This window comes from Pezoporus occidentalis, unplaced genomic scaffold (genome assembly GCF_034315485.1).
Source record: "Pezoporus occidentalis ecotype Australia unplaced genomic scaffold, CSIRO_AGI_Poc_V1 ctg1, whole genome shotgun sequence".
Lineage (NCBI taxonomy): Eukaryota > Metazoa > Chordata > Aves > Psittaciformes > Psittacidae > Pezoporus > Pezoporus occidentalis.
This window is the reverse complement of record NW_026912778.1, coordinates 9,530,097-9,543,555: the sequence shown is the minus strand read 5'-3', so window position 1 is coordinate 9,543,555 and position 13,459 is coordinate 9,530,097. Positions and strand designations below refer to the sequence as shown.

At 38.7% G+C, this 13,459-nt stretch overlaps 1 long non-coding RNA gene across 4 annotated transcripts in view; it reads right to left on the bottom strand.

The window, feature by feature from the left end:
* The window catches only part of LOC134166803 (uncharacterized), a 704,714-nt gene that overhangs the window by 203,043 nt on the left and 488,212 nt on the right, over positions 1–13,459 (bottom strand). Inside the window, exon 4 of one of the 4 annotated variants that reach the window (XR_009966018.1) lies at positions 11,713–12,551. The exons of the other annotated variants lie outside the window; for them this stretch is intronic. This is a non-coding gene — a long non-coding RNA (uncharacterized LOC134166803). Of the gene's footprint in view, positions 1–11,712; positions 12,552–13,459 lie in introns of those variants that run through there. 4 annotated transcript variants of the gene reach the window in all.

Genomic DNA, 13,459 nt, shown 5'->3' with positions numbered 1-13,459 from the left:
GTCAAACCACAAATATGACAACAGTATAGTTACTGCATTCTTCACCTCTCCCTCCCTGCTCTTTATCCAGTAATACAGCACAAAATCAAAGAAGATCATTCTGTATCTGAAAGGAGCAGCAATATCCAGCTGAGTCAAAAGAAAAATCCATTGGGCTCTTTGGCAAGTGGAGAAAGGATGCATGCAGGTTGTCTCCACACTGAGTCAAATTTTATTCTGTCAGAAAAGAGCTGAAAAATCCAAAGACATTTTATCTTTCTTTTGTTCACCCTGAGAGCCTACAGTTCTCTGCTAAATACATTACAGAGTGTTCTTTGTTATAAATAATATAAATGCTTAAAAAAAAATTAAATTAGGCTAGAAGACCACAAGAGGCTGGAATAAAAAGAACAAATTACAGTATTTGTAAAACTTTGAAAATAACTTACAAACTTAAATGTGCTTATGCTCCTATTGCCAAAGAAGTCATTTATAGATCCAAATATCAAAAGAGGTATCATTTGATTTTCAAACATGAAGTATTGTTGTTTTAATGACAAGTAGAACACATTACCTGGTACTTAGGTAAAAGCAAGACAAATGACCAAACATGTACAAAAAAATATCAAAAATCTGACTTGATACAGATCTTGAATGATGTCTGCTGAAAATAAATTGATGCACTCTACCATGTGAAATGCACTAATTATTTTATTATTACTTTGAAAGTGTGTATGTCTCCTGAAAACTAATTTCCTAAATCTGTACTATGCACTGGGATAGATCACTGCTTTGGTAAATCTGGTTCATCAGAAACACAGAATTGCCTTCTTCATATTTTTGCAGGGGTCAGAAACTGTCAGTGCTTTTAAAACAAAGTAATTAAAACCAAAAGAAAAAACAGACATCAAGAAAGAAGAATAAGCAGCAGGGAAGATAAAGAATCACAGAATCATAAGGGTTGGAAGTAACCTCTGGAGATCATCTAGTCCAACCCCCCCTGCCAAGGCAGGGCCACCTAGAGCAGGTTACACAGGAACACATCTAGGTGGGTTATGAATATCTCCAGAGATGTCACATGGATTCATCACTTCACTACTGATTCTTAAATGTTATGGTCAAAGATCCAAAATGCACAGTCACCTTACAAGGGAGGGCTCGCAACTTCAAGGAGCATCTTTGGGTAGCATTCTGACTGAATGGGAGAGTCCCCGACTGCAGGCCTGCTGCTCCATTTGACCACTGAGGACAGACTCAAAATGGCTGCCCAAGGAGGACCAATTCAAAATGGCTCCGCGCAGGGGCTCCTTGTATACCTGGCTGAATCTGACCTGTGGTCAGATGTGGTCTGATACGGTCATATAGCCCACCATGGGATCAGAACCCAACTTCCTTGCACCTGCTGATGGCCACCATGCAGGTGGGACAAGAGCTGCACATATGGGGAGTTTTGCTATGCAGTTTGTGGTCAGAAGCTTTTGTAGGCTTTTGTCAGGTAGGTGTACCTGCCACACAATCCACCCTGTGACCACAGTCATGATTTGACTGGTTTCCTTGGAATGGTGTACAGTCACCTCTTGCCTCTAAAGTTAAAAGGGAGCTCAGTCTCAGTGAGTCTTAATGCATACTGTGGATCATAATTTCACAGTTATCTTTCTGTTCTTACCATCGTGTGCTTAATATAACCTATCATAATACAAAGTTTAGAATGGGGACACAACAGTCATCTATCAACAGATTCAAAACTTCATATACACTCTTTCTTTAGAGTTGAGGCTTCCTGCTATACTTCCCACTACCTGCTTGGGGTGCAGTTCCACCACCTGTGGGAAAACAAGAAGTATTTTTCTAAACAGCATGGCAAGGTACCTCCTCAGCTATAAAATCAAAACATGCAATTTGCCCAATGTAAATGTCTATGCAGTTATATACTCCAAAATTTTATCCTTTTTTCTCCTCTCTACCTAAGCTGTACAAGTGTCAGACCCAAGTTCTGCAGCAAAGCTGCTGCAATTTGATTCACGTACTGAATACAGTCACACCTGCATATCTAAATGCCAGAAATGAACACTATTAGTTTTCAGTGTTTGCCATAATTTTAACCTGTATTAAACTTTATCAGGCACTTCAACATCTGCAGTAAGTTCTGAAAACTTTTTAAACTATCACTATTTAATGAAACAGAGAAATCACATTTTCAAATTACAGGACTATACAAATAATGTATGAGAATTTTCCAGCTGTGCTTTAGATATTATCTGCCTATTCACAGTGTCATTAACAATACTAAGGAACTGTAATTTCGTCATCAATGAAAGTTCACACATTTTAAAAGGTGATCATTGTATAAATTATGCGTCACAAGCATCAGTAAGTGCTGTGAATTCCAGTAGCAATTGAACAAGGCTGTGCTGTCCCAAAGGGTATAAATATGATGTATAAGTCCTCACACTCAGTGAATACCATTAGAACATGAGGTTTGTTTGCCAGGTGTTAAGTGATGTGCCAGAGTGTTCTGAAATCAGAGGAAATTACAGTATCTCTAACCCCAGCTAATAGCAACTGAAGCTTTCTTCTGGCCTATGACAGATAAGGGTATATTAATAGGGAATTATATTAAATTCCCTATATTAAATAGGGAATTGCTGGGTATGCTCAAGTGGAAGAGGAGAGTTTACAGGTCATGGAAGGAGGGGCTGGGCACTTGGGAGGAATATAAGGCTGCTGCTAGAGGATGTAGGAAGACAGCTAGGAGGACTAAGGCATCCTTAGAATTAAACCTGGTGAGAAGGGTCGAGGACAGCAGAAAGAGCTTTTTCAAATACATGGCAGATAAAACTAACACCAGAGGCAATGCAGGCCCACTGATGAATGGGATGGGTGCCCTGGTGACAGAAGATACAGAAATGGCAGAGTTACTGAATGCCTTCTTTGTCTCTGTCTACTCTGCTGCAGGCAGTCCTGAAGAGCCCTGTACCCCTGAGACCTCAGATGAAGTCAGGTCAACGGAGCGGTTTGCCTTAGTCGATGAGGAATGGGTTAGAGACCAGTTGAGCAATCTGGACATCCATAAATCCATGGGTCCAGATGGGATGCACCCACGGGTGCTGAGGGAACTGGCGGAAGTCATCGCTAGACCACTCTCCATCATCTTTACCAAGTCTTGGGAAACAGGAGAGGTGCCTGAGGACTGGAGGAAAGCAAATGTCACTCCAGTCTTCAAAAAGGGCAAGAAGGAGGACCTGGGTAACTATAGACCGGTCAGCCTCACCTCCATCCCTGGGAAAGTGATGGAACACCTTATCCTTGGTGCCATCTTAAGGCATATCAAGGATAAGAGGGTTATGAGGGGCAGTCAACATGGCTTCACCAAGGGGAAATCATGTTTGACCAATCTCATAGCCTTTTATGAGGAAATAACACGGTGGATGGATGATGGCAGAGCGGTGGATGTGGTCTACCTTGACTTCAGCAAAGCATTTGACACAGTCTCCCGCAGCATCCTCACAGCTAAATTGAGGAAGTGTGGTCTGGATGATCAGGTAGTGAGGTGGACTGTGAACTGGCTGAAGGAGAGAAGCCAGAGAGCTGTATGTAGTCTGTGGGGCGGAGTCTAGTTGGAGGCCTGTAACTAGTGGAGTGCCTCAAGGGTCAGTACTGGGACCAGTATTATTTAATATATTCATCAATGATTTAGATGAGGGAATTGAGTGTACTCTCAGCAAGTTTGCTGATGACATTAAGCTGGGAGGAGTGGCTGACACTCCAGAAGGCTGTGCTGCCATCCAGCGAGACCTGGACAGGCTGGAGAGTTGGGCAGGGAATAACTTGATGAAATATAACAAGGGAAAGCGTAGAGTCCTGCATCTGGGCAGGAACAACCCCAGGTTCCAGTATGGGTTGGGGAACCACCTGTTAGAGAACAGTGTAGGGGAGAGGGACCTGGGGGTCCTAGTGGACAACAGGATGACCATGAGCCGACACTGTGCCCTTGTGGCCAAGAAGGCCAACGACATCCTGGGGTGTATTAGAAGGGCGGTGGTTAGTAGGTCGAGAGAGGTCCTCCTTCCCCTCTACTCTGCCCTGGTGAGACCGCATCTGGAATATTGTGTCCAGTTCTGGGCCCCTCAGTTCAAGAAGGAGAAGGACCTGCTGGAGAGAGTCCAGCGCAGGGCAACTAAGATGATTAAGGTAGTGGAGCATCTCCCTTATGAGGAAAGACTGAGGGAGCTGGGTCTCTGTAGTTTGGAGAAGAGGAGACTGAGGGGTGACCTTATTAGTGTATATAAATATATAAAGGGGGAGTGTCATGAGGATGGAGCCAGGCTCTACTCAGTGGCAAACAATGACAGGACAAGGGGTAATGGGTAGAAACTGGAACACAAGAGGTTCCACTTAAACTTGAGAAGAAACTTCTTCTCAGTGAGGGTGACAGAACACTGGAACAGGCTGCCCAGGGAGGTTGTGGAGTCTCCTTCCCTGGAGACATTCAAAACCCGCCTGGACACATTCCTGTGTAACCTTATCTAGGTGTTCCTGCTCCGGCAGGGGGATTGGACTAGATGATCTTTTGAGGTCCCTTCCAATCGCTAGCATACTGTGATATTAAGCCTTGCTATTCTGGGCTGATGTTTCCTGAGGGGCTGCAGCAGCATGAGGGACAGCTCAGAAAACCTTAAGGATTACTTGAGCCTATGTTAGATAACCAGCAGATGTGTGTAGCACATGTTGAAGAAGGCTGTACCCCAGTGTATAACCCACTGCCTTGAAAGTTACTCCTTTAAAATAAAGCTATGCCTTACCAACCGCACTGTAAGACTGTGAACTACATTTTAAGTAGGACTGCTTGAAAATATGATCTCTAACATTTAATAAATATTTCTAAATATCATTTCCCTGGATAACTGAAAAATGTCAATTCCCTAAGAAGTAGCAACTCAAGACAAAGGCCTGCTGGAACACTAGGAAATAAATATGCCAGGAGACAACAAGGTACTTTCAATGTCTGACAGTGCTATTATTATTATTATCCATAACATTTAATATACTAGAAGCTTGGATTAATAAATTTTTCAAAGTCAAAGGTCAATCAAGAGGAACCATTTCTGATCTTGCTTGTGAACTGAAATTGCTGTGTAAGAGCAACTTCACTGTGAAGCAGTGGAGTTCCACTGGAGATCTAAACTCAATACATCCTGCACTGCTTGCAAAGCATTTGGTGTGTTCCCTTCCAGGGAAAAGAAATGATATACAGGTACAGGTTGGGCAGTGAAGTGATTCAGAGCAGCCCTGAGGAGAAGGACTTGGGGGTGTTGGTTGATAAAAAACTGAACATGAGCTGGCAGTGTGCTCTTGCAGCCTAGAAAGCCAACCGTATCCTGGGCTGCATCAAAAGGAGCGTGACCAGCAGGTCAAAGGAGGTGATGCTACCCCTCTACTCTCCTCTCGTGACACCTCATCTGGAGTATTGTGTGCAGTTCTGGTGTCCTCAACTTAAGAAGTACATGGAGCTGTCAGAACAAGTGCAGAGGAGGGCCACCAGGGTGATCAGGGGACTGAAGCACCTCCCATATGAAGATAGGCTGAGAAAGTTGGGGCTGTTCAGCCTGGAGAAGGCTGCCCAGGGAAGTTGTGAATGCCCCATCCCCGGTGGTGCTCAAGGCCAGGTTGGACAGAGCCTTGGGTGACATGGTTTAGTGTGAGGTGTCCCTGTCCATGGCAGGGTGGTTGGAAATAGATGATCTTAAGGTCCTTTCCAACCCTAACTATTCTATGATTCTATGACATGGTCTAGGCTGAGCTTTCCCTTCCTATGGCAGGGGGGTTAGAACTAGATGATCTTAAGGTCCTATCCAACCCTAACCATTCTACGATTCTATGATTCTATGAGGTTGAAGCAGCAAAAGGATCATAGACAGTTGAAAATACCTTTTTACAGCTTCTGGAAATATAAGTGCCATAAAGTTTCTGAAAGAACACATTAGTTTAATATTTTATAGTTGAAGAAGAGAGCATGACAGGAATGTGATTGGGTAATCGATGTTCCAACATGAAGAGTTTCAACCTACTACTTTATTTTATTTAAAACAATTTGTTCGCAATGATAAAATAGTCTTCTCTAGATTAGATAACTGAAAATCTAAATTAAACATAATGAAAATTTGTTCAAAATCAAAAAAGTAGATTTTCTGTAATTTCATTACACAAAATGGCTGGGTTTTTTACAATACTAATTACGTCAGTGCTCAAAATGCACTTAAATTTACTTCTCCAGTATATTTGCCAAGTATATGCATACTTATTCTTAAAGCTGAGATTAATTTATATTGATGATGTTTAGTCCATAATGGTATGTGCACATCCATAGTGATACATTGCCTGGTGATACACACTCCCAAAGATGCAATTAAAATTATTAGGAAACACTGTGAAATACTGAAGAAGACTTCACAATAGCTATCAGACTAGTCTGACATAGCTAAAATGTGAAGACATTTATTTAGGTTACCGATGTTAAAAGAAAAATCCTTCAAGTCCAGTCAGACAGGAGAGAAGGCACCTTTAACAGCCAGCACATGAGAAGGCACTTTTAGCACAGTCATTGGACTATCCCATCTTCCTGTTAAAACTATACTGCATAGAACTATGCTTTTAATGGTTGCCTTTTACTTGTTCCCTTTTGCAGCCACAAATTAATAAGCAGTAGCAAATGACAGAACACATATGAATTGAAAATAAGGCATAAATTTGCAGCAAAGTAACATGCAATAGATAAGCAAGCAGAGTTGTTGCCTTGCAGCAGTATGGTATGCCAATGCAAGACATCAGCAGCTCAGGCTGCAGCTCAGAGAGACTTTCAACAAATGACACTGGCCCACCTGCTGTCTGTCATTTTACAGCAATTCCACAAGCATTTGAATACAATGGAATGCTCATCATCTTCATGTAAAATGCATGACAAAAGTCCCTCTACTTAAATTGCATATTACCATGAGTACGAATAAGGTGGTGTCTTTTCTCCACAGTTTGTATAAAATCTAAACCAGCTAGAAAACCTACACTTCAGTTACTTAGCACTGTTTATTTTGCAAGATTTCAGAATATTGGAGCAGAAAATGGAAATATGGAAAAATGGTATTCCTAAAGTCTGTGAGCAGCCTTTTTCAGCCCATGAAAACTTGCTCAGGTTGGAGATTGTCAGTTTATGGGATTCAAATATAATGGCACAATAAAACAGCTCTGAGAAATTCTAAAGAACACCTTTTAATTGTGTAACAAAAAATAATCCCTGTTTTACACTGTGCATATGAAGGACACGTCCCATCAGGGGCATGTAGGACCAAAAATTGTTGAAGTTGCAAAAGGATAATTTCTAGAAGATGGAGCCAAAAATGAGTGATTGTCTTCTGCCACTATGGTCAGATTTTACACTATGTACTCTATTCATAAATCTTAAAACCTTCTCCAATCAGATGAATGAGAAGTGGGAACTGATGCTAGTAAAAGCTTTGGAAATCACCAAAGACTGAATCTATGTGGCAAATGGTAGAAGGTATAATAAAGAAATTCCTTCTGTTCTACAAATATGCATAAGTTTGTATACTTGTGAACATAGAAGAACATAGAAGATTCAAGGAAGAGGGGTCAAAGAAGACACCCTCCCACTATGGGGTCACGGAGGGTATACCAAATTTCACTAAACAAACATCACTACCTTATGAAAATCACTTGAGAGAAAAGCTTTTTTGTTGACAGATTATGTGTCCTCTAAGAAGAATATAAATAGATAAATAGCTCTCAGTGTTGGTTGTCTCTCTCAAAGCCAAGTTCAGGAACTTCTATTATTTCTGATCACAAAGCAGAAGCAGAGTAACAGAGGAAAGTGTACAACCCTGTGCCATACAGAGCTACTGCTGCTGTAAGGTATCTGAAATCAAAGTGGCTGCTCTAGTTTACACCACTTGAGAAACAGTAGAGTAATTAGCTTCACAAAATCACTAGTTCTCCCTTTCTGTATTCCTATTGTACTACATATGTATACCCCATAATGATTGCCCTATGGGTGGAAATATTTTCATACCATTCCAGACAGAGGAGGGGAGCTCCTTTCATTTTTGAAGTACCGAAGTAGAAAAGTACAAATGTTGAATTTGCTGTCTAGGAAGTAGCAGGGATCCTAGACAGTTCCTTGCACACTGCACCTCACTCCTATACACAAGGAAAACTTTGCTACTGAATGTTAATGTTACCTTCTATGTTCTGGTTTTTTTTTTGCTATAGTCTTAATTAATAGGAATGTAAAAATCCACATTTCAGCTGTGAGAAACAGAAACTAATATTTCTTTCAGACAATTTTCAACTCATTCATTCAATTCCGTGGAACATAAAATTTTTGCTTCTCTTAGACAAGATTTTACTTTACAGTAAAGACTTAACTGGTTTGGTATTTAAAACCAAGAGAACATAATTGGATTACTGACAGTTTGGAAGTGCTTTCACACCCCACACTTTACATGCATTTTTAATAACCATTTGTTATTACTGTTCTGTAATATGGAAATCCATATTATTGTTAATATTGCACAAATTCACAGCTAATCACATTATAGTACCAAAGGAACAATTATAGTATGTGAATGTGTATAAAGATTAATATACATATCCTAATAAATCTCAGCTGACCCATTAATGTACAATGGGCCCAAAGGAGGCCTCATATCCTTAATATATAAATGGCACATTTCTTTCCCCTTCTGCTCCTTTCCTCATTTTGTTTTATATGTACAAACTGCCATAAAAAGGAAAATTAAGCCATACAAAAACACTCTCAAACATCAAGAGGCTAATCAAAAGCACAAACCACTTTCTTTTCTTATTATGCTACAAGAATCACGCTAATATTTGACATGCATGTACAATGAGTTTTTTTTACTCTCCCTTTTGAGAATAAAGCTTCTGAGGTGCTGGACAGACATTGGTACCACATGCAAGCTGCAATGAATAGCTAGGTGGGCTAAGGGATGAACTTTGCATTTTAATTGTAAATTATAATGGCTTTTTCTTGGTTTAGGGCATACCTTCAGCTGTTTCAATTAAATCTCTTGTAGTTTAAAATGAAAGAAAAAAGGAGACAAATTATCCTTTTTGTTATGTAAGATATGCTTTACAATATCGTTACATAGTGACAACTCCTTGTCCTCCTGTCACATCCTGTCCCTTAGACCATGCTGCAGAAAAGCAATTTTCTGCCTCAAAAGCACTCTATTTTTTAAAAGTTTGTCTCTGGGCAATTTTCAGGTCTACTAGAGCTGCACAACTGTATACAGATGAGAAAGACCCAAAATAGGGCAATTTATTTGATTTCTCCTCTTCAAAACATTTAGCTGAGATTGCATATCCAACAGAGAAACCCCAACAAGAATATTCAGACATGACCTGCAGTGACACACATTTTTTTTTTTCTACAAAGATTTGCGTTAAACATCTTCTCCAGACTCCTCAGACAGCCTAGATTTGACTTTTGTTTAATATGACCTTTAACACAAGTATTTCCCAGGATATTAGCAGCTAATTTATTTTTTAAAGGAGAACCTAAGAATCAGTCAGTTAAATAAAACAAGGAGTTTTTCAGAGGCAGACAAATTTTTTTGTGGTTTGGGTTTTTTGAGGGGGTTTGTGGATTTTTTATATTTTAGAAAAAAAGATGTGAATTCATTTGAATCCAGTTTCTCTCTTGTTAAAGAGTAAAGAACCACTTGGATGAGAAAACATGTCCTTCCAGCATTCAGCTCCTGGTAACTTAGCATTTCTCAATGCCTGAAGCTAGTCTGACCTCAGTATTCTCCTGGTAACACAGTAAGGGCATTTCACAATAGAGCAAAGGCCTTGTCTTTTAAGACCATCCACATCTTGAAAATTACTTTAGCTGCCTGAAAGTCTTTCAGGAATTAGGATAACTTCAGGATTTGGGCCTCAGTTTGCTATGAATGTAACATTCATTAATGTATCCCATGAATTAAAGAAAAAAGATGACAGTTTTGAAACTTGTGAGGAAGCAAGGTTCAAATCTGAACCCATCAGCTCCTCAGTGTCTGAAATCATGTTCAACTTGCATACAGTTTTGAAAATTTTAAACCAGACTGATTTAGGGCTCATTTAGCCTTAAAGACCTAATTTTCTCCATTTCATTTTTCTACTGTTGTCTTTGTCAATTGAAAGCTAAGTACATTTAGTTTCAGAATTTCATGCTGGCATAGAAAACACTCGTGTTAAAAATTACTATTAACACTGACACCATAAAATAATAAGACATTAAGAATACCTATTATCATACATGGTTCTGGTTAGTAGATCAGACCTGATAAGGAGAAGCATGAAAACCCTTTGCTAATACAATAAATACTTTTATTGTTAAGGCATTTTGTATTTTTCTGTATCTGGCACGTGAGTACACTTAAAAATGACTGAAAGGGAAATGTCCATTATTTGTCTTTTATTTAAGGTGTAGAAATGGATTATCCTCCAGTACAGAAGTATATTCCCTTATTTAGCATAATTCACTTGATGAACCTTTGTGCCAGACACACCACCAGGCTGCCAGGGCAGCACCTACAAGGTCATGCATTTTGCCCTGAAGACAGAATTTGGCTCCTGTTTTGTCTGCCTGAATTTGCCTTTTATACAGGCCCATACATACATATGTACATACATACACACAAACGGGACTGTAGTTGAGATAAAACTAATAGCAGTAGGATGGAGAATTTGACTTGAAGGCTACTCAGATTTCCAGGTATGTTTAAATTCATTATTTAAATCAGTGGAGAAGTAATTTGCTGGCATATATTGATACAGACACACAAGGGAAGACGACCTTTATGATTTAGCCCATTATATCTGCAAGTGCTAATGTTGCCTTAGCACAATCTATAATCAATTCCTGAGATGGAACTGGAAAATATAACTCAAGTGTGACTACTGCCAGTGCACTTTGATAAAACGCCACACGAATAGGTAATGCTTCGTAAAGGCTGGCATTCAAAAGGCTCAGGGCACCTCTTCAGAATCCTCTCATTTACTTCCTTTACATGGCAGCTTTCTACACTTAAGCTTAAATTGCCCCATAGTTTAACAGAAGAAGTAGTACCACCATTCATAGTTGTTTTTTTTTTTTCTTATACTCAAAGAAATCATATTATCAAAATTGTATTTGAGAAGGAGTAATTTATCTTCATGAATTCCATGTGTGTATGCAATTCTTTTTTTATTTTTGTTTGCAATGTGCTAAAATGAATTTTAATCACACATTTGATGAATTACAGATGTTATTCAAGTATTTACCAGCATTTTTGTGATTTTTACATAAACATTTTTATTACTCAGAATTATCTCTGAATTTCTTTGAGCTCTGAACATTTTATATAAGCAATCACTGACTAGTACTTTCTATTCTTATTGGCAAATTAGACTTATGCATGAGTAGTTGGGATGATTTAGATAAATACTCACTGCACAATTCCAAGTTAACATCAGTAATTAACTTTTATATATTTTCTAAGTTAAAACCTTGGGGGAGGGGAGGAATTGTTTGTCCTGGGTTTAGCAGTAGCAGTCAATCTATCTGCTATTTGAACAAACAAAAAGTTCAAATAAGGAATTAAGAGTTATAAGTACAGTTTACAAAAATTTGCTTTTTAATAAAGAAAATAATTTGTGGAAATTCTTTTTATAGCGTTTCATGGGTAGTTTTTATCGGCAGCATGGGGATCCCAGTTACATCTTGGATCTTTTTTAATGCCTGTGCATTTTGGCCTTACCTAAGGCTAAAATCCCAATCTGTATGTGTCCTAACTTTCTCCACTTAGTAATTTTTCAGGATGATTGTCAAGTGTTAGTGAAATAAGAAAAAAAACAAAACAAAACAAGCCCAAGTCTTAAAGATAATTAAAATCCCACAATTTTCAGGGGTGGAGAGCCAAATTAATATCCCCAGGGAGAGGAATGTGGCTAGAATTCAGGCATCCTGAAAGGAGCTGGCTGGGGTCAGCCAAAGAAGGTAACAGGAGACAAGAAGAATAGGGAAATTGGAGCTGCAGTTGAAATCGGTAATCTTACAGTACAAATAAAACAAGATTTCCAAAGGAAAGCTGGCTTTACTAGTTCTAGGTCTTGAAGCATTATGTTTCTGCTAGTTGGTAGTTTGTGTGACTTTTTCATTTAAAAACAAGAGTGCCATGATTTCAGTTTCATCAGATTCCTAAGAGTGTAGGCACAAGAAAAATAAATAAAAGTGAAGAAAAAACTTGCAGACACAAAAAAAATGTATATTCTTTTATAGCCAAGTCCTTAGAGGAGAGCAACACTGTTTAAGATTAATGATAGTTTATACTTTGGAAGTTAATGCAGTGTACACAATCAATCCATATTTGAACCAAGTTGCAAGGAAGTGTCCTCATAAAGCCTTTGTATGTAGTTCAGAGTTGCAGACTTCAAAGGGGTAAACTTGCCTTTAAAGCTTTCTGTGTTAGAGCTTACACAGGATTTTTCACGAAATTCCTGAAAAATAGTTGAAGCTTTAAAAAAAAACCAATAAAATAATCAGAGGTGGATTAAAACCAAGAATATGTTCAATCCCATCTTCTTCATACAGGGGAAGATTTATAGGTATATAATTGCAATATTTAATGTGTTTAGTTATCAATTTACTCCTCTCATTTTTCTGGAATTAACTCCCCTTACTCTTTGTAAAATGTCAAAATTGAACACAATATCAAGTATGTGCTGAATGGAATGAAAGCAGTGTATTATTGAACCTACAACCATCTGACAGATCACACAGAAGTACCTAGTTGTATCAAAGGGAAATTAACACAAGAAAACATAGTATCACAAATTACTGACATGCTTTGTCACCTCTTTCTGACCCTGGATGTAGCCAAAAGTTAAAAAGCCACCATCTTTTGAGCTATCAGAAATGCACTGAGAAATGGTTAACAATTGTATCTGATCCTCTCTGGTCACCTCCTAGCTTCTACAAAGCTGCTATTTTCTTACTTTCTTAGTAAGGACAGAACAGTTGCTGTGGTCCAATTACCTGTCATTAATAAACCAGATCCTCTTGAAAGATTTGAAAAAAATGCAATTATAACTTAATAAGTTGTGATGTATATGCCTATCCACGGAATCTTGCATGGAAAATAAGAAATTCTGAGTCTTTGAATGTTGGACTGTTTATAGTTCTGTCCCATCCATTTTAAAGGAAAGCAGACATATGTGCAAAATATCATAATAGGATCAAACAGCAAGTTATTCTATACAGCTGCTCTGCAATATCCTCTGAAGATATGAAACTGAGTTGACAGAAAACTTTAGAATGGAAACACAGTTAAAGAAGGTCTTTTCTAAAAAGATGAATGCTTTGAAAATCTACCCTCCCGCTCACATTTTAAACAGTGTGCAACCTTTCCATCATACATCACTA